Source organism: Cupressus sempervirens, chromosome 5, assembly GCF_028749045.1.
Source record: "Cupressus sempervirens isolate cs-2001-9-10 chromosome 5, ASM2874904v1, whole genome shotgun sequence".
In the NCBI taxonomy this organism is placed as follows: Eukaryota; Viridiplantae; Streptophyta; class Pinopsida; order Cupressales; family Cupressaceae; genus Cupressus; species Cupressus sempervirens.
The window spans coordinates 582,014,070-582,040,382 of NC_143122.1; the positions used below are offsets into that span (position 1 = coordinate 582,014,070).

The 26,313-nt window shown below is 36.6% G+C and overlaps 1 protein-coding gene across 3 annotated transcripts in view; it reads left to right on the forward strand.

Annotated features, from left to right (window-relative positions):
* LOC149557274 (Nucleic acid-binding proteins superfamily) overlaps nucleotides 1–26,313 on the forward strand; it is a 208,591-nt gene that overhangs the window by 39,778 nt on the left and 142,500 nt on the right. The window lies entirely within an intron of this gene.

Genomic DNA, 26,313 nt, shown 5'->3' on the forward strand with positions numbered 1-26,313 from the left:
ACTCTTTTTCTACCTTATTATGAGTGAAATGTACTACATCCATGGTTCGAAGGTGTTTGAATCCTTGAGCCCTGCCAAGTGATTGAGCAATGTAATGAGATCATTGATTTCTTGAAATCACATTGATGCATGCCCTTTATTGGCCATCTAACAAGGTTGGGCCTCTTAGTAATCAATCAGTTATCATTAACAAACTAAGTATAATAAGCAGTATCCTCATTCCACCGCTCCATAGCCTTTTGTCTTGTGATTTTTGTAACAATTGGAGTACGAGGAACGTGAAAAATACAATCAATAGTCTCAGGGTCAAGACTAATGATAGTATTGCCATCCTAATCTCTAATGGTTTGAGAAGGCACATCAAAGTGTTTAGCACATGCAAGAATGAATTCCGGCTCATGTGCTGCCAAAAGTAAATTAGACAAGAAATAAATATGATTCCGCTTGATCCATGTCATATTCTTGGTAACTTCAGCATCAACTCTTGCTAGGAAATCGTCAATGTTCATGTGAGATATCAGTATCCCATGCTTCATCACAGTATGAATTTACTAGTGATGGTGGAATGGAATTATGATACTGATTGTATTGATACTTCATCGTCTTTTTGTCTTTGTCCTTTGCTGGAGTAGGTTCTCTTGACATTGCAAAATTGTACGCTTGCACAACAGTCACATGAAAATCCCATAATATGAGAACATCTTCATGCAAAGGACCCATAACAAGATATTGAGTGTAAAAACACGGGTTTTGGACAAGGTATGGATAGGGAAAATGAATGGAATGACTAAGGATAGAAAATTAACAAATAGGTCTAGCTTAGAATGGCTAAAATATGAGTGAAATAGCCAAAAATGGATTTTTTTTGGAGTGAATTGCATATGCGACCTGCAAGCTTGGAATTTAGTGAGCAAGGGAAAAAATGAATAACACATTGAGCATCTCATGTTTTAACGAGTGCAAAATGCGAAACTCTATCTAGTAAGCATGTGGGAGAAACTTCAATCATAGGGCAGCCATATGGAAGTATACAAAATGCATAATGGTGGGGTTTAAACTTGCATTTGTATGTAAGGGAAAAATGAACTTGTCTTTCTTTTAAGAACGAGATTTTACACTTGACTGCATATGCAAGAAAGATGAAACTTTGCATATGCTAGATAGATGAAACCTTGCATATGCAACTTGGAGAAGATGATGGAAGATAGAAGGACCAACTTCATATACACAAAAGAGATGCAAATCTGAAAATGGAAATAACAAAGATTTGTAAGAACTTTCAAGACAAATATATTCAAATGCCTTAGAAAAATAACCAAGGAAATCTGACCTAAACTCCACCAAGAATGAGAAAGACAAGTCTTAATCCAAAACTTTGAGCAAATCTGAAATAATCCAAGAGATTTAGGATTTTAGATTTCTCCAAAGCCAAAGACTTAAATAGATTTCGGAATCCACACAACATAGTTCGAATTTGGACATGTGAAGGTGGTTAGAGAAATGAAATGCCCAAAATGTGCAGCAAACTTTGACCTAGTAACTTTGAATGCAAAGACACACAAAAATGACGTCTAGGGCAAAGATTAACTTACAAACTAATGAAGAACAAGCTTGGAATTAAAAACCCTTACCTTAGAAAGCCTTTTGAAGAGATTTAATGCAAAACTGCCTTGAAATGAGATCAAGGCCAAACTGGGCTGTTTTTGCCCAAATGCATATACGAAAATATATGCAAATGCTTCTAAAATTGCCATCCAAGTCTTATTGGAAAAAAAAAAGACTTAAAAACACCTTTTAGAAAGGCATTAGCATGTCACAAAATGCATGCATTTCTTCATAAAATCACCGCCTAGGGAGATTAAGGCATTTTTAAGACAAAAATAGGCTTTAGGGAAGTTTATAACATGTGCTCTTTCTTGGAAAATCGTCACTTCCGGCCATATAAAGATAAACAGATTATTTGAAGGCAAATGCATGAACTTTTGCACATGTAAAATGGTGGAAAATTGCCAGTTAGTCTTAAACGCATTTTTTTGAAGACATAAGCATACATGTTAAACATATGCAATATGATATAAAATAGCCACTTTGTTTGTAGGTGGAATTTATAAGTCAAAACGTATTTCTCAAAGGCATTTACATGTGTTTGTAACATATGCAGTTGGCCTTAAAATCACCACTTTTTCCCTTAGGCTTAAAGAGAACAATCTTTTTAAATAAAAAACGTATGTATTTGGGTCCAAAATCTCCACTTAAGCTTAATATGAGTAAAGAACTCTTTTTCAATTAACATTTACATGTCAAAATGACATGCAATTGTATTTCAAAAGCCTACTTTGAATGGTGATTAAAAATACATATGCATTTGTTTATTGAACTTTAAATACAATAACATATGTAATCGCATTTAAAAACCACACTTTTAATAATGCTGGGACTTAAAATTTATTGGGATTGGATTTTCATGAAGTATTTTGCATGTGGATATATGCAATATGAAATAAAAATCCAGTCTATACACTTAAGTTGTCTCATGTAATTATAATTAATATTCAACTATAGTTTCTAATAAAGTAACACGAAGAATAGTCTTGAAATAGGCTATTTTCATGAAACATAAAAAACTATGGTCAAATAAACTCAAAATGAGTTGAAATTTTAAAATGGACCACAAAATCCACAGTAAATATTAAATATAATTTTATGTCGTGTAATTGCCAATAAAAAGCCCACTTTTATGAGTTTTTAGTAAAATATGCAGTTGGCCTGGAAAATCCCACTTTTCCCCTTATAACTAGAGCTAGCCAACTCCGATTTGAACCTAAGTTAGCTTGAATCAAGCAGAATTCCAAGGGCTATACACCTAAAGCAAAAACAAGAGCAAAAAACTATACACCTAAGGCAAAAACAAGAGCAAAAACTATTTACAACACAAAGAAAAACAAACAAAAGACATGAAAGTTTACCAAAAAATTGAGTGTTTGCAGTGCGAGAAGAAAAAACTCTTACCAACAAACAATTACAGATAATCTTGATGGAAAACCTTCAAAAGAATACATAGACAAGCCTACACAAAAAAAGATTCGGAGATAATGAATTGTTTTCATGATGCCTCATCAGGGCATTGCAATGAAAAGGATGCGCCTACGAATCCATGAGAAAATTGCGCAGGGTTGCATCAATTTTGTGATGTCAAAATTGAGGACAACATGATTCACACAATGGTAGGGCATTGATTATGACGAGACTTTTTCTCCTACTATCAAGATGAGCACAATTCTTCTCCTTTTGACCATTGCATCTTAGTTTCAATGGAAAGTCTATCAAATGGATGTTAAGAATGCCTTACTCAATGGTGAATTGCAAGAAGTCAACATGACACAACCTCCTGGCTTCAAGGTTTCCGATAAAGAATACCATGTCTGTAGACTCAAGAAAGCACTCTATGGACTTAAACAGTTCCCTCGATCATGGTGTTGGTTCCCCACAGATTGGAATCCTATGAGCCTTACCAACTCAATGCTAGGATTCCAAGAGGTTGAAGGCCAACTTGACAGGACTGACCAATCCGATCCAAGTACTTTGCTCTTTTGGCTTTGTAGAGCCAAGGCAGGTGCACATAATCTTGAACCTATCACTTAGGTTCTGAAGATCGTGTAGGAGATGATCAAATCACAAGTGCAACAAAAAGTCTTCAAGGAGGCAAGAGATTAAGAAAACTTTTAATCTGTATGTCCTAAGTAAATAGGTGAAATATGTTGAAGCTATTATGACTTCACCAGGAACTTTAGAATGTAGATGCTTTAGATGAAATTACTAAGACTTCAAAATTATGGAATTATAACAAATGTAAATTTGATTAATCTAAAATTAAAGTATCAAGATAACAATGTTTTAGATAAGATTGCTTTTAAATATTAATGCTTTAAAATGAATATGGGATATACACAATGAGCATCAATTTCTAATGAACCTATAAAGATTAGTGCCTTATCTACTTGGGCAATAGAGTCATCTGCATTATATGTTATTAGGTACAACTTTATGAGAGAAGAAAGATAATTTAATATCACAAACTAATCTAGATTTTAGAATGTCAAAATCTATATCAAATATGCAATCTACTACTAGTCTAAAAGGAAATTTAATTTCTTTTTAGATATCCAATTAGATAAAGAGAAGAAAAAACATAAGTTTTATCAGAGTCCTTGTTTATCAAACAATGAATGCTTTGAGACTGATTTTCGAACCTACTAAATTAGATAGGAATGCAATAGTCTCCTTTTAAAAACACAAAGGACCAATCTCACTTGTAAATGACGTTCTCCATTGATAGAAGCACATATCTTAAATATTCGTATTAGAAGATAAATTCCTAGTTACATTGCTCTTTCCATATATCAGATCTCAAATAACATTTGTTTATGAATGCAATGTGTCTTAGATAAATAGAATCACTTGTATTCATTTCTATATTGTTGGCATTCCATATTTCTAACTAATGAAAGGGTGCATATTGAATACACACAACCTTTTGGCATCTAATCCCCCTCATAATTGAAACTGCCCGATAATCCTATAGAATTACGAACCTTACATCTTCAATAAACTAAAAAATAACCCAAATGTGCTTCATGACTTATTAAATAGATATAACAAGGAATCGTATGTCTTAGAGAAGAAGCGTCGAGTTCCTCATGCGATGACAGAAACAACAATGATGCATCTCATAATTTGGGAGTCATGTTTGTTCATTCTAGGTGCTGAGAACAACCATCATCACCGTGAAGATCCAAATCTTCTTCATTCATAGGTGCGACAATCTATTTAGGTATTGTGCTAGGAAGACACGATGCCTTTTGTTATGTTCAGGTTTCTTAATCACCACCATGGCTTTGATTTTCATTCATATGTTTGATCTATTTGTGCAGGATTCCTTCTCCATCGAGACCACTGGCCTAGTAAGAAGAAAACACCTTCTACAAATTATGCATTGGAGGAACTCATTTCCTTGGCCATAAACAAGAGCCTTAATCATCCTTAGTTCTTCCGCCCTTGAGTAACATGCATAATGTATAATGGTTGATATATATTTGTGCACTATGCTTCTCCTTCATCATGCATCTCATAGGCCAGCAACAAACATAAAACAACATTAGATATAAATTACTAAAAAATGATTTATAATACATAACATAACTTCCCCGCTCATGAGGCCTTGTGAAGAATGGGCGCTAAAATCTACATTATTGTAGAATGAAAAGAAAAATAGGAATCATGTCAAAAATCCAAAGTCTCTTGGAAGACCACTCCCCAGTATTTGATATGCATTCCTTCTAACTCGCAAATTCATTATCAACTTGGTTATTTCTTTTCTGAAGTTTGCTAGAGATTTAACACATCAATTATTTTGGAACATCATTGAAATCCATTCATATCTCAAATGGTTCCGTCCAAGAATACCTGCTTCTTCATTATTCCTATAATGCGCCACTTTACTCATCTCATGATTTTACAACTGTTTCTAGAAAACTATGTAACTCTGCCTTCTACCACATCTTTAGGACTATCTCATGATGAATGTTTTCCGCACATTTATTAAATGTTTTCTTGGCTTTGCAATATCTCTCGTGCGTGCCAAGATAATTGAAGGATGGTGAGTTGATTAACTTTCAACTGGGTAGACAATCTTCAAATCTGACATACACAATCATCTTTGTTTATTCCTCAAATTGCCTTAGGCACATGGTATTGGTACCAAGGAGTTCATCTGGGCTTCTTCAAATGGAATCCAACCTTAGTTGTAAGGTAAAAACATATTTCCTTTTAATATTAATCCTGGAATTAGTTGAACAGAGTGGTGAAATTCTATACAATAGGACATCAATATTCTCCATTGAAAGTTAATTGGGGCCTTAAGACACTGCTGCTTCTAGTCTGTTGTGTAATCTCGGTAATCTTGAACCAGTGCATTATTCTTGCACAAAAGACTTCCAATAATATCGAACTTTGGTGTTGCATTCCAAGGTATTTTACTTGCTTATCTCTTTTGCGACATCACTTGCTATGTCTTTTGATGACATCTTTTCACTATAGGAATTTTCTTTGGGATTCACTGATATATTTTTTGTTCTTATTTTCATGGCCAGTGATTTTCATCAGTTATTTACATAAAATATCACATATGGTTTCCCTGAAATACTCATTCAAAGAAGCATCTATAAAATCCAATTAATAGTCAACATCACATTTTCCTCTGTCTCAACAATCCCTGTATGTGAATAGAAATATCTTAATCCATTCGTGCCCCAAACTTTCATCTCCATTGTGCTATGTTAGATGACCCCCAATTCATACAACCAAAGATATCCACCCTTCCTCTTATGCAGACTTGAGATGATGCTTAGGATCAATAATATCCAATATGTTGTTGGCAATATGAAACACTGTTATAATAGTATAATAAAATAGGATGCATCAATACAAATACGATCTTGATTGGTCAAATTACAGTATCTGATTATTATCTCGTGTCAATGAAAGTCCATATCTAATGGAAACAGAGTAGTAACTAAAAAGATAATATCAACAATTAACTGAAAAGAGTGGTACTCAAATGGAAGTCCTGATATTATAAATTAGGACTCCATTAGTGGCTCTTATTGGGGACATATGCCCCTTGTGGCTATAATGAGTATCCTAACTATCTCTGGATGGAGCAAACCTTCTTTACTACATGCCTCATCAAAGTACATTTTCCATATGTTACCATGGTTTTCCTGCACATGTACTTCAATCGGGTCAACAACATTTAAAACTGGTTTAGTTATATTCACTTGAAAGTTATCCATATCAAACAGGAAAAAATTAACATCAGAATCATGATTTAAATCTTTAACTAAGTAATACGATCTTGGCTCTTTTTTAATTTTGATTTCTTTACCACCTACTGGTATAGTAGCATAAGATAAATTCAGTTGAACATGTCCTCCTACAAGGTTTGACCATTGTGGAGATAGTAACATGCCATAATTTGCTGAAATTTCTACAACAGTAATGTCAGTCCTATATGAAATTTGAGGAAATGTAGGAAATCTGAATTCAACATTTTTCATATTACCGACTATAGGAACAGATCCATTATCCATAGCATAACATTTTCCATAAGGAATATCCAATTTTAGACCGATTTATTTCATAACATCAGCAAACATAATGTTAACTGCTGCACCAGGATCAATCATGCAGTTTTTAACTAATCTATTATTAATCAACAAAGTCAAATAAAAAGGAATTTACTTGATTAGGGTTTTTATTTAATTCAATCCCTACATATACAATAGGAATTTCTTCATTATCTTATTTATAATTTTTATCATGTATTTCCTTTATGCTAGATATGATCACAATCTCCTTCTTGTAATTAGGAAATTTCATCGTTTCGATTAGCGGGACATTAATTTTTAAAGAGACAATGCATGATTCATAAAAGAGTGACAGTTGGAAACTTGCTTACCAGTATTCTGCTTGGTCGATTGCTTGGTTAATCTAGGAGGTTGAGAGGTATCTACTTCTTTACCTTGGCTGCTGATCTTCCTTGATGTATCTCCTTGCTGCGGGGTCTTTGCAAACATGCTAGCAGGTTTACTTTGATATGTACCTGTGGGTTTATTCATTCGTCGATACGTTTGTTTGGCCTGCTCAATGACTGCAATAGTATAGGCTTTTCTTTCCTCATATGTCAACATTCTAAGAGTAGGCACTTCTTCCTCATTAGAAAACACTTGCTGAATATGATGTTGCTGATCATGTCTTCTTTAATATAGATTGGAAGCATGGTCCTCGTCAGAATACTCTTCACCATCTCTAGCCCATAAAGGTTCAGATGATAAAGCATTAACAAATGTTGATCCTATGTTTCTTGATTTTCTTCCTCTAAAATGCTACAACAAAATGATTAGGTGCATGAGGTAATCTGCAAAGCTCGCACCATGGCCCATCTTCAACTATGTTAACTTTCTTTAATGGATCAAGAGTGGCCTTAACATGATTTGTTCTCTCTAGTTTTCCATCTTTCCAATTTGTATTATATGGCATATCATGTAACCTTGGTCTGTCTATCTCTGAAATGGTATTTTTTCAATTATATTTTGCCTCATCTTAATATCCTTGAGCATAATCTCTTTTAACTCATCCCTTTTGGGGGCTTTAGGATTATACAACTTTGTATCATCCCTCTTGTTTATTCTGCTAGCTACCTTTCTGTCATTCTCTATTGTTGTAGCTATCTTGAAAGCTTGTGGTAGAGAACTAGGCCTATGAGACCTTATCTCATAATGAGTCTTTCTATCAAATGCGCTTAGATAAAAGTCAATCAGAAAAGAATCCATTTACCTGATTTCTTTTGGGAATTTGTTTAACACTTTATTGTATCTTTTGTTGAATTTTGATATTGACTCATTCGCATTCTTTTTGATGCTTGTTAGCTCATGTGAAGAAAAAGATATATCGTTGTAAAAGATATATCATTGTGATCCCCGAGCTGCTCTATGAATTGATAGACAAAATCACACCATCCAATTATGAATCTATCAAGAAGACTCCTATACCACTTTGCCACGTCTTCTACTAAAGATTGCACAAAAGTTTAATGAAAACATCCTCATGATCTTCTTCCAACTCCTCAATTGTATTCTTTAGATTAATGACATTTTGCTCAGCAGATTTAACTCCATTGCTGGAAAACTTTGGAATGGCTGTTCTTAGATCATTAGAAATCGGGTTGGCGTATCCTCTTATCCCATCAAAATCAAGTTGTCTATACCTTTCAATAACCACAAGCTGTCTTACAATGGTTTCTCATTCCTTGATTTTGCATTCCATAACCTTGGTTATTTTGATTGATATCTCTATTGTTTTGATTGCCACGATAGAGCTGCTTGGAGTTTGCATTATTGTGGGGAATGCCTCCAGCATGCTGCCCTGAATTTCCAGCATGTTGGTTGTTGCTATAACGTCTTCCAAAAACCTCATTCTGATTTCTATTTTGTCCATTATCATACAAAGGATTAACATGGCTAGTGGCGAAAGGCGAGTCTAAGTTTTGTGTGTGAGGAGGGTTGTACTTAGATGTTCTATTCACCTCTTCTTGAACATGTTCCTTTCTTCCCTCCATCTTGCTTGCCTTTTCCTTTCTCCATTGTTTTCTTTACTTCGTTGAGAAATAATATCCATTCTTGATATTCCTAGTTTCTCTAGGATATCATTAGGCTGTATCTTAAGTATTCTTGCTAATATTGCGTTGTTATCTCTACATGCTTCAGCCATTTTTTTAATGACCACACCCCATTGTTGTAACTCTTCCTCATCTTCTTCATCATCTATTTGAGTAACCTCACATTATGGTTCTTCATCAACTCTAGAGATTCGAAAGAATGGATTAAGATTTTAATCTTCCTTCTCGGGACTATTGAGCTTCGAATTACTTCTTTCGTTTTGCTTATTAGTCTTGTCACGGAAATTCTTGTGTCTTGAATAGATCATTTTTTATAATTTGTTTTGACTTTTATTCTTTCTCGGCTTTCTTTCAAAGGTTAATTCTGTGAATTTATCTTGCCCTTGATTCACTGATTTCCTTCCCCACATAAACTTCAAAGATAGATGTCTAATTCCTTTATCTTTTCTTATACAAATTAATTGATCATTCATGAACAATGTATATATGATATAGTCGCCACCCTTTAAGGGAAATGAAATAAATATTTAGGTCATTCCTTAGCAAAGCATATGCCACAAAATGTTTGTATTGAAAAATATATAACTCTGAAAATAAATTCAACACTTTTACAGGAAATAGAATCTTTATAATTTCAGATTCAAAAGAAAGCTCTAATGCTTATATGCTTACCCCTATATGCTGAAATGAAGAATCAGAACCTAAAAAATCTGAATGATATCAATTATTCAAAAACTTTTAACCAGAAAACAAGTATTTAATGCTGAATTAAAATATCCAAAACTTCTCCAAAATCTGAAATAGTGCCAATTATTTAAATGCTTTGATAAACGGGAAAAGATTGAATGCTGAAAAAAATATCAATTCTAAAACAAAATCTGAATTATGAAACTCACCACAATGTCTTGATTAAATGAATCTCTATGTTGGTCTGAAAACAAAAAACTTTTAAAATTACTTGCAACTCTCTTCAGTAGAGTCGCCAATTTGTTGGTTCCGAAAACCACAGATTGGAATCCTACAAGTCTTGCCAACTCAATGCTGGGATTCCAACCGGTTGAAGGCCAATTTGACAGGACTGACCAATCCGATCCAAGTGCTCTGCGCTTCTGGCTTTGTAGGGCCAAGGTGGGTGCACCTAATCTTGAACATGTCACTTAGGTTCTAAAGATTTTGTAGCAAATGATCAAATCACAAGTGCAGCAAAAAGCCTTTTTGGAGGTAAGAGATTAAGAAAACTTTTAATCTATACTTCCTAAGTAAATAGGTGAAATATGCTAAAACTATTATGACTTCACCAAGAACTTTAGACTCTAGATGCTTTAGGTGAAATTTGTAAGACTTCAAAATTCTGGAATTATAACAAATGTCAATTTGATTAATATAAAATGAAAGTATCAAGATAACAATGTTTTGGATAAGACTGTTTTAAATATTAATGCTTTTAAATGAATACGGGATGTACACAATGAGCATCAATTTTTGACAAACCTATAAATATTAGCACCTTATCTACTTGGGCAATAGAGTCATCTGCAGTATAGATTATTAGGTACAACATTATGAGAGAAGAAAGATAGTTTAATAGCACAAACTAATCTAGATTTTAGAATGTCAAAATCTATATCAAATATGCAATCCACTGCCAGTTTAAAAGGAAATTTAATTTCTTTATAGATATCCAATTAGATAAAGAGAAGAAAAAACATAAGTTTTATCGGACTCCTTGTTTATCAAACAGTAAATGCTTTGAGACAGATTTTCAAACCTACTGAATCAGATAGAAATGCAATAATCTCCTTTTAAAAACACAAAGGACCAATCTTACTTGTAAATGATGTTCTCCGTTGACAAAAGCACATATCTTAAATATTCGTATAAGAAGATAAGTACCCAGTTATATTGCTCTTTCCATATATCAGGTCTCAAATAACATTTATTTATGAAGGCAATGTGTCTCAGAAAAATAGAATTACTTGTTGTTTCTATATTGTTGGCATTCCATATTTATAACTAATGAAAGGGTGCGTAATTGAATACACACAACCTTACGACAACTAATCTTTCTCATAATTGAAACTGCTAGATATTCCTATAGAATTACGAACCTTACATCTTTAATAAACTAAAACATAACCCAAACGTGTTTCATGACTTATTATATAGATATAACAAGCAATCACATGTCTTAGAGAAGAAGTATCGGGTTCCTCATGAGATGAACGAAACAACAGTGTTGCATCTCATAATTTGAGAGTCATGTTTGTTCATTTTGGGTGTTGGGAATATATATCATCACTGTGAAGATCCAAATCTTCTGCATTCACGGCTGCGGCAATCTATTAAGGTATTGTGCCGGGAAGACATGGTGCCTTTTTTTATGTTCATGTTTCTTGATCACCAGCATGGCTTCGATTTTCATTCATATGTTTGATTTGTTCGTGCAAGATTCCTTCTCCATCGAGACCACTGGTCTAGTAAGAAGAAAACACTTTCTGCAAAATATGCGTTGGAGGAACCTCAATCACCCTTAGTTCTTCCACCCTTGAATAACATGCATCATGTATAATGGTCGATATATATCTGTGCACTCTACTTCTCCTTCATCATGCATCTCATAGGCCTGTAACAAACACAAAATAACATTAGATATAAATTACTAAAAAATGTTTTTATAATAGATAACATAACTCCTCCACTCAGGAGGCCCTGTAAAGAATGGGCACTAAAATATCCATTATTGTAGAATGAAAAGCAAAATAGGAATCACGTCAAAACATCAAAATCTTCTGGAAGACCACTTCCTAGTATCTAAGATGTATTCCTTCTAACTCGCAAATTCATTATCAACTTGGCTATTTCTTTCCTGAGTTCTATTAGAGGTTTAACGCATCAATTATTTTGGAACATCATGAAAATCCATTCATATCTCAAATGGTTCTATCCAAGAATACCCGCTTCTTCATTATTCCTGTAATGCGTAATGTTCTGTTTCCCTTCCAATGCATTCCAACTATGAAATTCCTATTAAGTATTTGTCAGATGCACAATGGGGGAGGCCATACGATAGTATTCTAGCAGACAATGCACACAAGGGAGGCCGTATGGTAGCGTTGGAGTGCAATTGGGGGCTGTACAGTAGCAAGTAATGTGTAATGGGAGGTCATATGGTAGGATTAGAAGAGGCCGTACGGTAGTATTAGAAGAGGCCGTACGGTAGTATTAGAAGAGGCCATATGGTAATAGGTGGATGTTGTATGGTGATGTCTATGTCCGTACGGTGATAGGAGGATACCTTATGGTGATGGAGTTGAGCATTCGGTGAGGAAATAAAGAGGCCATGCTTGACGGGGGTGATGCAATACTTTGTTGTTCTTCAGATTTGCTCAAGCTGAGTCCTCCAGAATGGATTGAAAACTTCAAGGGAATTATACAAAAGACACTAGAGTATATTGAGACAGTCATAGATAGATATAGATATATTCTAGACTGAAATGGTGTTCCAGATTTGCCAGATCCGAAGCAAAGAAGTACAATGGACAGAATAGGGTGAGGGTTGATTCCCATCGAAACCATGAGAGCCAAGTAGGGAAGATCTTTCACTTTCGGAATAGTGAACAATAGAGAATCCCAATGGGAATTCAAAAAATAAAGAAGAATAATCTAAATCGCATAATAACTACTACCTACATGCCATGCTTAAATACCCTTTGGAGGAACTTTCGAGGGTTTACAAAGATAGCCGACGACAACACCTACGGAAACAATTAAACTAAAAATGTGTCTGAGATATACTAAATCAATCAAAACCACAAATACAAGTATTATTAACTTTGGCCCCATATTAATTAATTAAAGTAACTAATTAAAGGTCCTTTTATTATATTATTTAAATTTTGGGACTAATTAATTAATTAATTAAATTATTACATTAAAATTTGGGGACTGACAAATCCTTCCTACCCAAAGATTGCTTATCCTCAAACAATCCGTCTTCAGATGAAACAACAACAGCTTCAAGTTCCCAAATCAAACGCATAGGTGAGATGAGTGAAATGAGATCAATCCTTTGTAGCATCACATTGCCATCAAACTTTCGCTGCACCACTCTACTATAAATATTGTCATGTCTTGAGTTACCAGGATCCTAAAGATGCCGATCATAAATTACATCGATGTCATCATGTTCGTCAATCTCTTCTGAAAACTCATAATTTAGGCAGACCCTATTGCTCTCGTGCAAAAGGCCCTCATACGAAAAATTACAGTTATACATTCCTTGAGCACAGTTGGAGGATAGACTTCATCACCAATCAATTGTAACAATGGTTCCTGTAAACAACCTTTGCTCCATTCTCTAGGTTCATGATTCCATTTATATGACTCTAGATTATTATCCATGCCCTCTTGTAAATTAGCAGCCTTGTTCTCATGCCACACATTGAGAGTATTATGGGGGTTCACTTCAACATTGGTTTTGCTGTTTGCACCAAGATCCCAAACCAAACATGCAGGCGAAATGAGTGAATTGTCATCAAATCTCCCTTGCACCACACTATCATTAAGCATCCGTTATGCCACTTTGATATAAACATTGTCATAGCCTTCGACAGGATCCCAATGACACAAATTGATGAAATCTTTCATGTCATATTCAAAAATCTCTTTGGGTATGGTCATGCACACAGACATTGATGCTAGCACAAACTTGGCTAGTAAACAATCACAACAACTACTATTATATTCCTGACGTTCGAAACCTTGACGAAGAGAGCTTTAGTGGCGAGAATGTCAGTGAAGGGCGGCTCGGCCGTGAGTATCTTGGAGATAGGGGCTTTGACGAAGGATGCTGGGATGATGGGAGCCTCAGCAAAGAGTACCTCAGTGAAGGGAACCTCTATGGAGAGTAACTCAGTGAAGGAAACCTCGACCATGAGTACCTCTACGAAGGGAGCCTTGGCAGAGAAAGCCTCAATAGAGAGTACCTCGGCGGCAAACAAAATTTTAGCTGCAGATAAAATCTTGGTGGCACATAGAACCTTGGATGATGCCTCGATGATGGATAGAGTCTCGATAGCAAGCAATGTCTCAATGGTGACCAATGTAGCTATTGCAATGGACACATCCACAATGAAAGACACACAATGATGACAGAGACAACCACGATGACGTCAATGGACACAAGTACGGTGACGGATACAAACTTGACATCGGTGATGGACATGACGACGTTGACAGACACAACAATGGTGACAGACATGATGGACTCGGTAACAGATACGATGGCTGTCGCCGATAAATATTGTGTAGCCGACGAGTTGACGTTGTCGGTAGATATTGTGTAGCCGACAGGTTGATGTCATTGGTAGTTGTTATGTAGCTGATGGGGCCCTTCGGGAAGGTTCTTTGGAATGGTATATGTACAATTTTGGGTCATCATTGTAATCATCATAAGCATTATGTAATCTCTTCGGCATATATGTGAATAAAAGGAGTACTACTGTTACATGTTCTTGTTTCATTATCTATATGCATTAAAACTATTTACCTCATACGGTAAACAGTTGGCGTCATTGCCCAATGGACTTGGAACAAAGGCAAAGGAATGAAGATTAATACCGAATCAGCTTAACAAGGATAGAAATAAGATAAAGGGAAAAGATGGAATACTCACCGCATAAGAAATTTTAATTTTGGCACAACAAGCTAAGCGCAGACAGAGATTTCAGTAGATTGCCGATGGACACCGAAGCACCGAGGAGTTGTTGGAAGAGACTCAACAGTAGTTGGATTTGGTGGAAGAAGTGAGGGAGGAATTTTTGAACCTGTATAGCCGAGGGAAGAGAATCCAGACGAAAGGGAATTAACTTGCACGGTTCAGAGTGCCAAGGGAGCACGAGTGTGGAGTGAATTCTTCATTCGCGATACACTTCCGAAATGGGCAACTTCGCTTGAGGAAAACCCTTTTTCACTAAGCAACACGACTGTTGGAAATAAGACAACTGCCTAGAACAGCAGAGTGTACAGAACAGTAGGGGTGTGTAGAACAACGTGGGTGTTCAGAACAACGCAGGTGTGCAAAAACAGCACGGGTGGGCAAAATAGTGTGGGTACACAACAAGTACCTCCAACTCGAATAGTAATGGTTGGACCAAAGGTAAAATTGCCAAAGTTTGATGGTGATGGAACGACCGATCCAATCCGACACTATAAGACATGCGAAACAATTTGGACAGAAAATGGCATAACTGACACAAATGAATGGGTTCGACAATTTCTGGCAACCATAAGAGGTATAGCAATTGATTGGTTTGCCGATGCGAATCCCCAAAAAATAACTAATTGGGTGGGAGTTAAAAAGGAGTTTATCACCGAATTTCAATTGCTGCGCGACGACAATGAGATTGTAGTAGAAATATACAACACAAAGCAATGGAAAAATGAAATAGTCCGTGTATATGCCAGGAAACTAAAAGAATTAATAAATAAAATGGAAAGTAAGCCGACAGATGGGCTGCAAAAGAGATGGTTCATTGAAGGACTACGCTCGAAGTTAGGGAAGAAAATGAAGATCGTGCCGCCATCATCGTACATCAAAGCATACAATCGGGCGATGAACTTAGAAAGTGAGCAAAAAACAAAAAAGAAGAAAAGAGCTCATCCGACTCAGATGATGCATCTTCGGAAGAAGATAGCAGGGATGAGGAAAAGGGCAGCAAGAAGGTTCAAGCTCTCTATAAGGATATTCTCCGAATGATGAAGGAATTTAAGAATATGCAGAGAGAGACGAAGGGAAACAAGCTATAGTGCATAGAATGTAAGACAAAAGGTCACACGAAGGGATCCTGTCCGAAGAAACAGTTCTGTGAGATCTGCCAAATTATGGGACATTCCTTAAAGAATGCCCCTTCAATATGAAAATAAGAGGGCCTCAATAGGTGCTCTTGACATAGGAGGCTTCTAGGTCAGGAGTGAGTGGGAACATCAACAACAATGGTGCCACTTCGGGTGGGTACAAAAATAATAGAAGAGGGCAAAACACCAATACCAACAACAATAATAATAGGAGCTGCAGCCAGATTCAGTACGATGCAAACAACTGCCCGATGGTTCAATGCTGAGCATGTAATTTGTGGGGCCACTTTGCATGAAACTGTACATCAACGAATACACCAAAGTTGTTATGCCGATGGTGCGGTACTGGAGATCATGAAGATGCCAAGTACCTGAAATCAGGAGTGAATCTGATCAGCATTGGTGTGGATGAAGAAGTCTTGGCAATCACACGGAAACAAGAAAAATTGTACCTCGATTCGACGGAAGAAAAGAAGAGATTGGAAGAAGCACAGGTAGAGATTAAGAAAGCAATGTAGGCAGAGAAATCACAATTGAAGAACACTATCGGTACCTCAACAAGGAACTGTGCAGAAGAGAACATCTTACGACAGATATTACAAATTGAAATACCAGTCAAGTTAAATGATCTGATCCTCACAATGCCTCAACTACGGACAACACTCACAAACATAGCCTCGACTGCTAAACTACTAGGAGAACATGGAAGGGAAAAGGAAAGCAGAGCAAGTGCAACAGACCCAATGTTGTTGGCCCTCACATCCGGACAACATCCAGCGGTCGTTGAAATGGGTATATTAGGAATGGTCGTTTCAGACACAATTGTGGACGGAGGTTCAGGGGTAAATGTCCTACTAGAAGATACCTGGAAGAAGTTGGGATAGCTGACGTTGTGGCCACCTACATTCTAGTTGCTCATGATAGACCAGCACGGGATCAAACCATTGGGAATTCTGATGGCACAACCAGTGACTATTGGAACACAACCGTTCCTACTTGACTTCATTGTCATCTCGATGAAGAGGAGAGGATATGACGCCATTCTAGGCTGAGGATGGCTTGTACAAGCAAGGGTTAAGCACGACTGGAAGAAGAATACATTATCAATGGAAAGCAGGGGACGACGATTCGTTATTAATTTACACACACAAATGGTGGGTGAAGAAGCCGTATCATTTGATTTCGAAGAAGAGGATGAAGGAAAGCAGCGATTGGAACCCAATGAGGAAGGAGTCCTATGGTTGGAAGGTGGATTGACGGACGATGATTTGGATTCAGTGAACGGCCTTTTCCATTGGTAGATGGAGGATTATGAGCTCTTTCCGAGCTATAATATGTTAAGGGTCAATGAAGGTGAGAAAGAAGAGGGAAATGAATGCCCAAAGGAATATAGAGAAGCGGAAGAAGGAAAGGCGGTTATGAAAAAAGCTAAAGGGAAGAACATATAGTATGAACCTAGAAAAAGTAAAGATTCCACCATACGGTACAAAATAAACAGACAGCGCCAAAAGAAAATGTTACGTCGAATCACGGATATAGTAGAAAGGTGCTGGCATCAAGGAAAACACATCATACAGTCTGCATAGGAAACAAAGAGGAAGGGTTTAATAAAAGCCTCAACAATATGGAGGGAAGGTTCTAACATGAAGAATACAGTTATTGACAGCAAGGAGTGGCAGTCGATAGAATTCATGGTATCGAGTTTCGAGAACAAACTGGGCGATATGGAAAACTTGAGGGAGAGATCGTGTAACTTAAATAGACTTGATGAACAATGAGTCTAAGCACAATGGGCCATAGAGGTGACACAGAATAGGTGCAAAGCATGGCATGATAGACACCTGAAACTGAACAAGTTCTAATCGGGGCAGCTAGTGTTGAAGTATGATGGACGAAACGAAATCAAACCAAGAAAGTTTAAAGTCAAATAGGTCGGGCCATACTAGATCCAGGAAGTAGGTGATAAAGGAGCAATAAATTTATGGACACTGGATGGGAAGGAAATTCTGGAAACGGTGAATGGTTGCAAGTTAAAAATATATATTGCGCGACCTATTCTGTTGTCGACAAGTATCGAGGAGCAGTAAAATTCTGAGTTTTAAAAAAAGAAGAAAAAGTAGAAAAAAAGAAAAAAAAAGAGAAATGAAAAAAAAAAGCCATTAAAGCCATTGTACGATCTTTTAAATTGAGCCTCATGACCGTACAGTAAACATATTAACACCGTGGGCTGATCTCTTTTTCATTTTATGACCCTTCAGTGTATGCATTCACTGTACGGTCCCTTCAATAAATGCACTCATTGTACGACCCCTCCAATGTAGGCAAACAACGTACAGGGAAAGTCTGAATCCATATAAAAGCCGAACATGCATAGCAGGCACATTAGGAAACCATACAATGTGTAGTGATAAGGGAAGGAGTGATGACTGATGGCTATACGACATACGATGGAGGAAAAAGGTGCAGCAAGGGCAATTACAACACAGTTCAGATTGTACGGCAATTGCAGTAGACACTTATCCAACTACAATAAGAAGAGAGAAGGCTAGGTTCATTCAGACCGTACGATGTACAACTTCTAAGACACGGAATTTGGACTGTACAGTGTACGACTACATAAAAGAAGAAACATTAAGTCGTACGGCCAACCAAATAAAAATGTTGGCAATCAGCTAGTCTTTAACAAGTAAGGTCGTATGTTTCATTTTTGGGCAATTGCAGGAGGAATTCATAAGTACAGTAGAAGTTAGAAGCCATTCATTAAGTCTTGAAGGAGGGCCATACGGACGCCAGGGAAGGAAAATAATTTGTGTGCAGAAAAATAATTGACCTAACCCAACAAAAGAACAAATGGAGCCTGTAGGAAAGAGGTAGTAGAAGAAAACCTTAGAGGAAGGAGCCAAAAAAAACAAAAAAATGATAACAAATAAAAAATGTTCAGAATGAGTAACGCATGATGCCCAAGGGAAAGGAAAGACATAAACATAAGCAGTTGCCAGAAAGAGTGTAGAATCGAAAGAAAATCACAAAAATGGTGGTTCCATGGAGTTTTGTGTGGCTTTGAGAGTGTTAATTTGGTCTTGGCGGCGGGGGCACTGCTCCTCGACCTTGCTGTAGACCCTTAGTCGGTGTAGTTAACAGTCGTGGGAAGTGTGACTAGTTGATGAGACCTGGAGCTGCTGCAGGCATGGAGTGTCAGTGTACTAGAGGTGGAGGGAACAATAGAGCAAGCCTTTCGAGAGGGGTGATACATTTTGAGGCACTTGGAGTAGGTGTTGGACATGAAGCTGTCTTGTTGGATGCATAGAGAGCTCGGGACGAGCTAATCATCCAGTTGAGGGCAGTAGAGCGACACTTTGCTAAGTATACCCAGGAGTTGAAAGAGAAAGCGGCACGGGTGGCTATCAAGGTCAACTTGACTAAGGAGACAGTATTGTGTTAGCAGAGGTTACAGATGCAATGTGGTTTGGAGACCAGTTTGGTCTAGGCACGAGACGAATGTGAAAGTGGTGTGACAAAAACAGATCTATCTTGTTGTAGTTAGTCAATAAATGTATTCCATTTTGTTAATCTGTGTCGGATATTTTGTAATTGTTGCCCGGAGACGACTTTCTTTTGGGGGGATGATGTCACTGGTAAATATTGTGTAGCCAACGGGTTGATGTCGTTGGTAGATATTGTGTAGCCGACGGGTTGATGTTGTCGGTAGATATTGTGTAGCCGATGGGTTGACGTTGTCGGTAGATATTGTGTAGCCGAGGGGTTGATGTCGTTGGTAATTGTTATGTAGCTGATGGGGCCCTTTGGGAAGGTTCTTCAGAATGGTATATGTACAACTTTGGATCATCATTGTAATCATCATAAGCATTATGTAATCTCTTCGGCATATATGCAAATAAAAGGAGTACTACTGTCATAGTGTGGTTAGCCATGGTGATACTTAGTTGGGGAACAAGGTGTGTACAGGGAAAAAGTGGTCCTCTCGTGACCTCAACTAGGAATCTTGCATGTGTCTCAGTAGGTAGACCTCTTCTTTTAACCAAAGATGAGTTTATGAAGTTTAGAGTGGCTTCATTATCGAGCGTCACAATGATCCTCTGTCCTTGAAGGGTTCCCTGTACACGAAATACTGTACATCTTGGGCTCCCAGCTAGGGCAATGGTTCCTCCACGTCGTACCAACGTGACTATCCTCTTTGTACAGTTCAAATTTACTAGCAAGATCACTAGCTTTGATAGCACTATAAAGAAATCCTCTGTCATAGTGTGGTTAGCCATGGTGATACTTAGTTGGGGAACAAGGTGTGTACAGGGCAAAAGTGGTCCTCCCGTGACCTCAACCAGGAATCTTGCATGTGTCGCAGTAGGTAGACCTCTTCTTTTAACCAAAGATGAGTTTATGAAGTTTAGAGTGGCTTCATTATCAAGCATCACAATGATCCTCTGTCCTTGAAGGGTTCCCTGTACACGAAATACTGTACATCTTGGGCTCCTTGCTAGGGCGATGGTTCCTCCACGTCGTACCAACGTGACTATCCTCTTTGTACGGTTCAAATTTACCATTTTGGAGTCCTCGTGGGGGCGATCGTCTTCTATGGGCAGATTCTCCTGATCGTCCTCATCATCGGATACGACTTTGATGTAATGTATTTTCCCTTTACCGAGGCATCTATGCCTAGATTCCCATAGTTCCTTGCAATTGAAACATAATTTTTTCCTTCGAAGCTCCTATCTGGTAGCTTTGTCCAATAAAGGCTTCCTTGGTAGAGGTTTGTTATCTTTGTCCCTTGGAAATACTGGCGGTTTGGAGTTGGAGTAATCTCAAGAGGACAATGTCAATGTTGATGCCATGCTTCACACCTTTTTTATAGTCTCCAAAAGGGTGGTGGATTGAAATCTTTTACCCAACCCCGTAGTGGTTTTGCTAGTCCATCCATGAAGAGTACTATACGTCTCCTTTCAGAAATGTTCGTAACCAAAACAGAGAGTTTCTGAAATTCTGTGATGTACTGGTCAACTGATCTAGTTTGTCTCAATTGTGCCAACTCTTTGAAATTGAGTTCTGGATCTTTACCATCAAACTGTTATGTCAATCATTCAGTGAATTTTGCATAAGTATTGACTTGGTCATGCCCTAGCATAATAGTGCCATGATGCCACCATTCATGCACCACTCCCTCCAAGTGGAGTGCTGTAAATTTAATTGCTTCTTCTGGCATTGGATTAAACTGGAAGTAAGTATCGACCTTCATTACCCATGCTTGGGCAGATATACACCCAAATTCGTCAAATGGTGACATATTTACTTTACTCAACTTTCTTTTGAGATCGTCATTAAAATATCTTCGGTTTCCACCTTCGGAATATCGCATTCTCAATTTTGCGTAGTCTTTGTAGGATATACCCTCTCCCAAATTTGCATTTTTCCAGTCTTCTTTCAATTGTTCTTGAATCTCCTCAAAGGTTGGTTGCCTTCCTCCATGTGGTACCTCCGTCCGTGTAGGGAAAGTTGGCATGGATAGTCGAGAGTGTGCCGGATGAGGATTCACCTTTCCCAAAACTTAGTAGGAACTATGACCATTTTGTTCCCCAGATATCTTATTGTCTACCAATTATCAAAGAGTTTCTTCCATAAGTCACTGAGTGTCATTGATCTGTGCCTGATTCCTTGAAAGATCCCTCAATAGTGCCATGACTTCCGCAGGAGTGGGTTCTTGATCTGCGATTCTATCAACTGAGTGGGATCTCCTTCTCTTCCGGCGATAAACTTTCATTCATTGTCCACAGGATGGCAGGGTATTTGGCTCGGATACCACTGTAATGTTTAGTTTCCCTTCCAATGCATTCCAACTATCAAGTGTCAGATGCGCAATGGGAGAGGTTGTATAGTAGTATTCTGGCAGGCAGTGCACACAAGGGAGGCCATACGGTAGTGTTGGAGTACAATTGGGGGTTGTACGGTAGAAAACAATGTGTAATGGGAGGCCGTACGATAGGATTAGAAGAGGTTGTACGGTAGTATTAGAAGAGGTCGTATGGTAATAGCTGGATGCTATACGGTGATGTCTGTGTCCATACAGTAGCATTAGGGCTAAGATAGTGGGTCCATAAGGTGACAGGAGGATACTGTACGGTGATGGAGTTGAGCGTTCGGTGAGGAAATAAAGAGGTCGTGCTTGATGGGGGTAATGCAGTACTTTTTGGTTCTTCAGATTCGCTCAAGCTAAGTCCTCCAGAATGGATTGAAAATTTCAAGGAAATTATACAAAAGACACCAGAGTATATTGAGATAGTTACAGATAGATATAGATATATTCCAGACTGAAATGGTGTTCCAGATTTTCCAGATCCGATGCAAAGAAGTATAGTAGACGGAATAGGGTGAGGGTTGATTCCCACTGAAATAGCGAGAGCCAAGTAGGGAAGATTTTTCACTTCCAAAATGGCAAACAACAGAGAATCCCAATGGGAATTTGCAGTACAAAGAAGAATAATTCAAATCACATAACAACTGCCACCTACATGTCATGTTTAAATACCCTTCATAGGAACTTCCGAGGGTTTACAAAGATAACTGATAGCAACACCTATGAAAAAATTTAAACTAAAAATGGGTCCAAGATATACTAAATCAATCGGAACCACAAATACAAGTATTATTAACTTTGGCCCCATATTAATTAATTAAAGTAACTAACTAAAGGTCCTTTTATTATATTATTTGAATTCTGGGACCAATTAATTAATTAATTAAATTAAATTATTACATTAAAATTTCAGGACATGACATAGTACACCACTTTACTGATCTCATGATTTGAATACAATTGTTTTCTAGAAAACTACGTAACTCTACCTTCTACCGAATCTTTAGGACTGTCTCATGATTAATATTTTCCGCACATTTATTAAATGTTTTCATGGCTTTGCAATACCTCTTGTGCATGATAAGATAATTGAAGTACAGCAAGTTGATTAAGTTTCAATTGGGATGGACAATCTTCAAATCCAACATAGACAATCATCTTCACTTATTCCTCAAATTGCCTCAGGCTCATGGTATTGGTACCAATGAGTTGACGTGGGCTTCTTCAAATGGACTCTAACCTTACATGTAAGGTAAAAACATATTCCCTTTTAATATTAATCCTGGAATTAGTTGAACAGAGTGGTGAAATTCTATACAATAGGAAATCAATATTCTCCACTGAAAGTTGATTGGGGCCTTATGACAGTGTTGGTTCTAGTTTGTTGTGTACTCTCGATAATCCTGAGCCCATGCATTATTCTTGGACAAGAGACTTCCAATAATATTGAACTTTGGTGTTGCATTCCAAGATATTTTACTTGCTTATCCCTTTTGCAACATTGCCTGCTATGTCTTTTGATGCCATCTTTTCACTATAGGAACTTACTTTGGGATTCACTTATATATTGTTTATTCTTATTTTAATGGCTAATGACTTTCATCAGTTATTTACACAAAGTATCACATACGGTTTTCTTGAAATACTCATTCAAGGATGCATTTGTACAATCCAATTAACAGTCAACATCGCATTTTCCCCTGTCTTAGCCAGCCCTGCATGTGAATATAAATCTCTGAATACATTCGTGTCCCAAACTTTCATCTCCACTGTGCCATGTTAGATAACAGCCAATTCATACAACTAGAGATATCCACCCTTCCTCTTACAGTTGAGATGATGCTTGGGATCAATAATACCCAATACACTGTTAGCAATATAAAACACTGTTATAATAGCATAATAAAATGCGATGCATCAATACAAATCTGATCCTGATTGGTCAAATCACAGTATCCAATTATTATCTCATGTCAGTGAAAGTCCATATCTAATGGAAATTGAGTAGTAATTTAAAAGATAAGATCAACAATTAAATGAAAAGAGTGGTACTCAAATGGAAGTACTGATTTTATAAATCAAGACTCCATTACATGGTACATCAAATTTGAGTAGTACCTTTGATTATAGACTTCTTTACACTAGGAGTTATGATTCCAATCACAATGGGTTCACAAATTTAGATTGGACATTTTTAGTTGATGATAAGACACCAAATTCTGGATATGTGTTCCGTTTGGGATTAAGAGCAGTCACTTGGACTAGTAAGATGCAACATGCAATCTCACTCTCCTCCATAAGAGAGTATCAAGAAGTTGTTAAAACAATTTGTGAGGTAGTTTGGCTTCACCGGATGCTTGCGGATGTGCATTTATCTCAAGTAGGCCTGATTTTGTCCCTCTTTGATAATTAGGGAGTGCTCAAACTTGCCAAGAGCTCGGTCTTCCATGAAAGAACCAAACACGTGAATGCTCATTGTCATTTCATTTGACAGTTGGTTGAAGATGAGATTGTTCACTTGCAGTTTGTTCCAACAACAATTCAAACTGTGGACATTCTCACTAAGCCTCTTGGTCTAGATAAGTTTGTTCAATTCAAGGGACAATTGGATCCTATAGGCAGATTGACCATTAAGGGAGAGTATTAGAATATTATTGTGTCATTGCTTTGATGGCCAATTTGTATTATATTAAATCATTTGTAGATAAGATCATCATTATGATCTTAAATTTCTAATTAGAAACTTTCTATTTTTTACATTAGTAAATTCTTTATAATGATCTCTTCAATCATTTGTTAATACATCAAATATTTTACCAATTACTTTCCGTAGTAGGTGACACCTTCATTCTCTCCCCCATTAGCACTTCAAACTATGCAAATTCATTTGGTGAGGCCTTAACAAAGTTGATGGTGAAGCTCACCAATGTTGGCCTTAAGATGTGAGCTAAGGGCAGTGGGACTCAGAGTTATATTCCATCTTCAACTTCTGAACACTATATTGTTACTTTTTGAATAGCCTTTGGTTTTATATAATGTTCTATATTTCTATGCTCCCTGTGATTTCCAGCCTTTTAATATTTTTATTCGCCTCACATAAATGGGTCAATTCAATTGAATAACGTGCTTAAGTGGATTGTTTCACTTTGCACACAATGAAAAACTCTTAAATATTTAAACTAATGTTTGGGTATTAAAAAGGGGCACCTTTCTAGGTCAATACACCTTGAAGACCAAATTCCAAGTCCAATATGTTCTAGTTATGTGTTATACTTATGGTATGAGATATGTGCTTAACTAGGCTTAATCACTCTTCTAAATCATTAGAAGATTGTGTTGTCCATAAGTTACAGGGTTAGCCGAATTTTTGGCTTTAGGTTTGAAATTTGGCAAACCTCAAAAAATAATATAAAAATTTCATTATATTCGTCTAGAAATTCGTATTACAATATTTCCTTTGTCATTTTGCATAAGGGTTGAAGCATTTCTGATGGTCAAAACAAACACTGGAAGTCATCTGGCAGTTGTGGTGTTTGGAGTCGCCATTTGTCTTTGGCAGTTGCATTGTTTGAAGTTGTTGTCTTTGCTGAAGGATTTCCCCTGGCAGCTCTGCCATTTTCAACTTGCCCAGTCATCGACGGTTGGATGCAATATAGTTATAAAATTTTTATTTTATTTTTTAGGTTTCAAGTTTAATACTTTTTTATTAATTCTTATTCAATGTTTCTTATTATATATTTTATTTTTATTAATTTTTATAAAAGTGTTTATTAAATTTAATGCAAGTAAAACATTTATATTTTATGCATATTTTTATTTATTTATATTAGTAATATATTAATGTTTTGTTTGTTTAGTTATGATTATTAATATGTTTTAATTACATCATTTTAAAATTATTTTTAATTGTATAATTTTTATAGTTTTATTTTATACAAATATTTTTAAAAAAATAACATATACATATTTTTTTTTGAAAATTATATAAGGTGAATTTAATGTCGATTTTATTTTCGATTTTTTTGCGTTGTCGAACCTTATCCAAACTTCATAGCTGTTGAACTCGAACTCGAACCTACTGCATACAATTAGGAATTGTTGTTAGTATGTTTTTTTTTTAAATATATAGTTTTTTAAATTGCATATTTAGCTTTTTGTTTATTATATGATGATGCAGTATTCTGAGCTTGATCCTGTTCTTAGATTGTAAATTTCTATATTTTTATGATTTTATATATTTTTTGTATGTATGAATCCAGCAATTTTTTTTGGCCACATCCACATACCTGAACCCACCCAAACCCAAATCAGTAACTTACCATTTTTCTTGTTTACATAATCTTGGAAATGTGGTTTA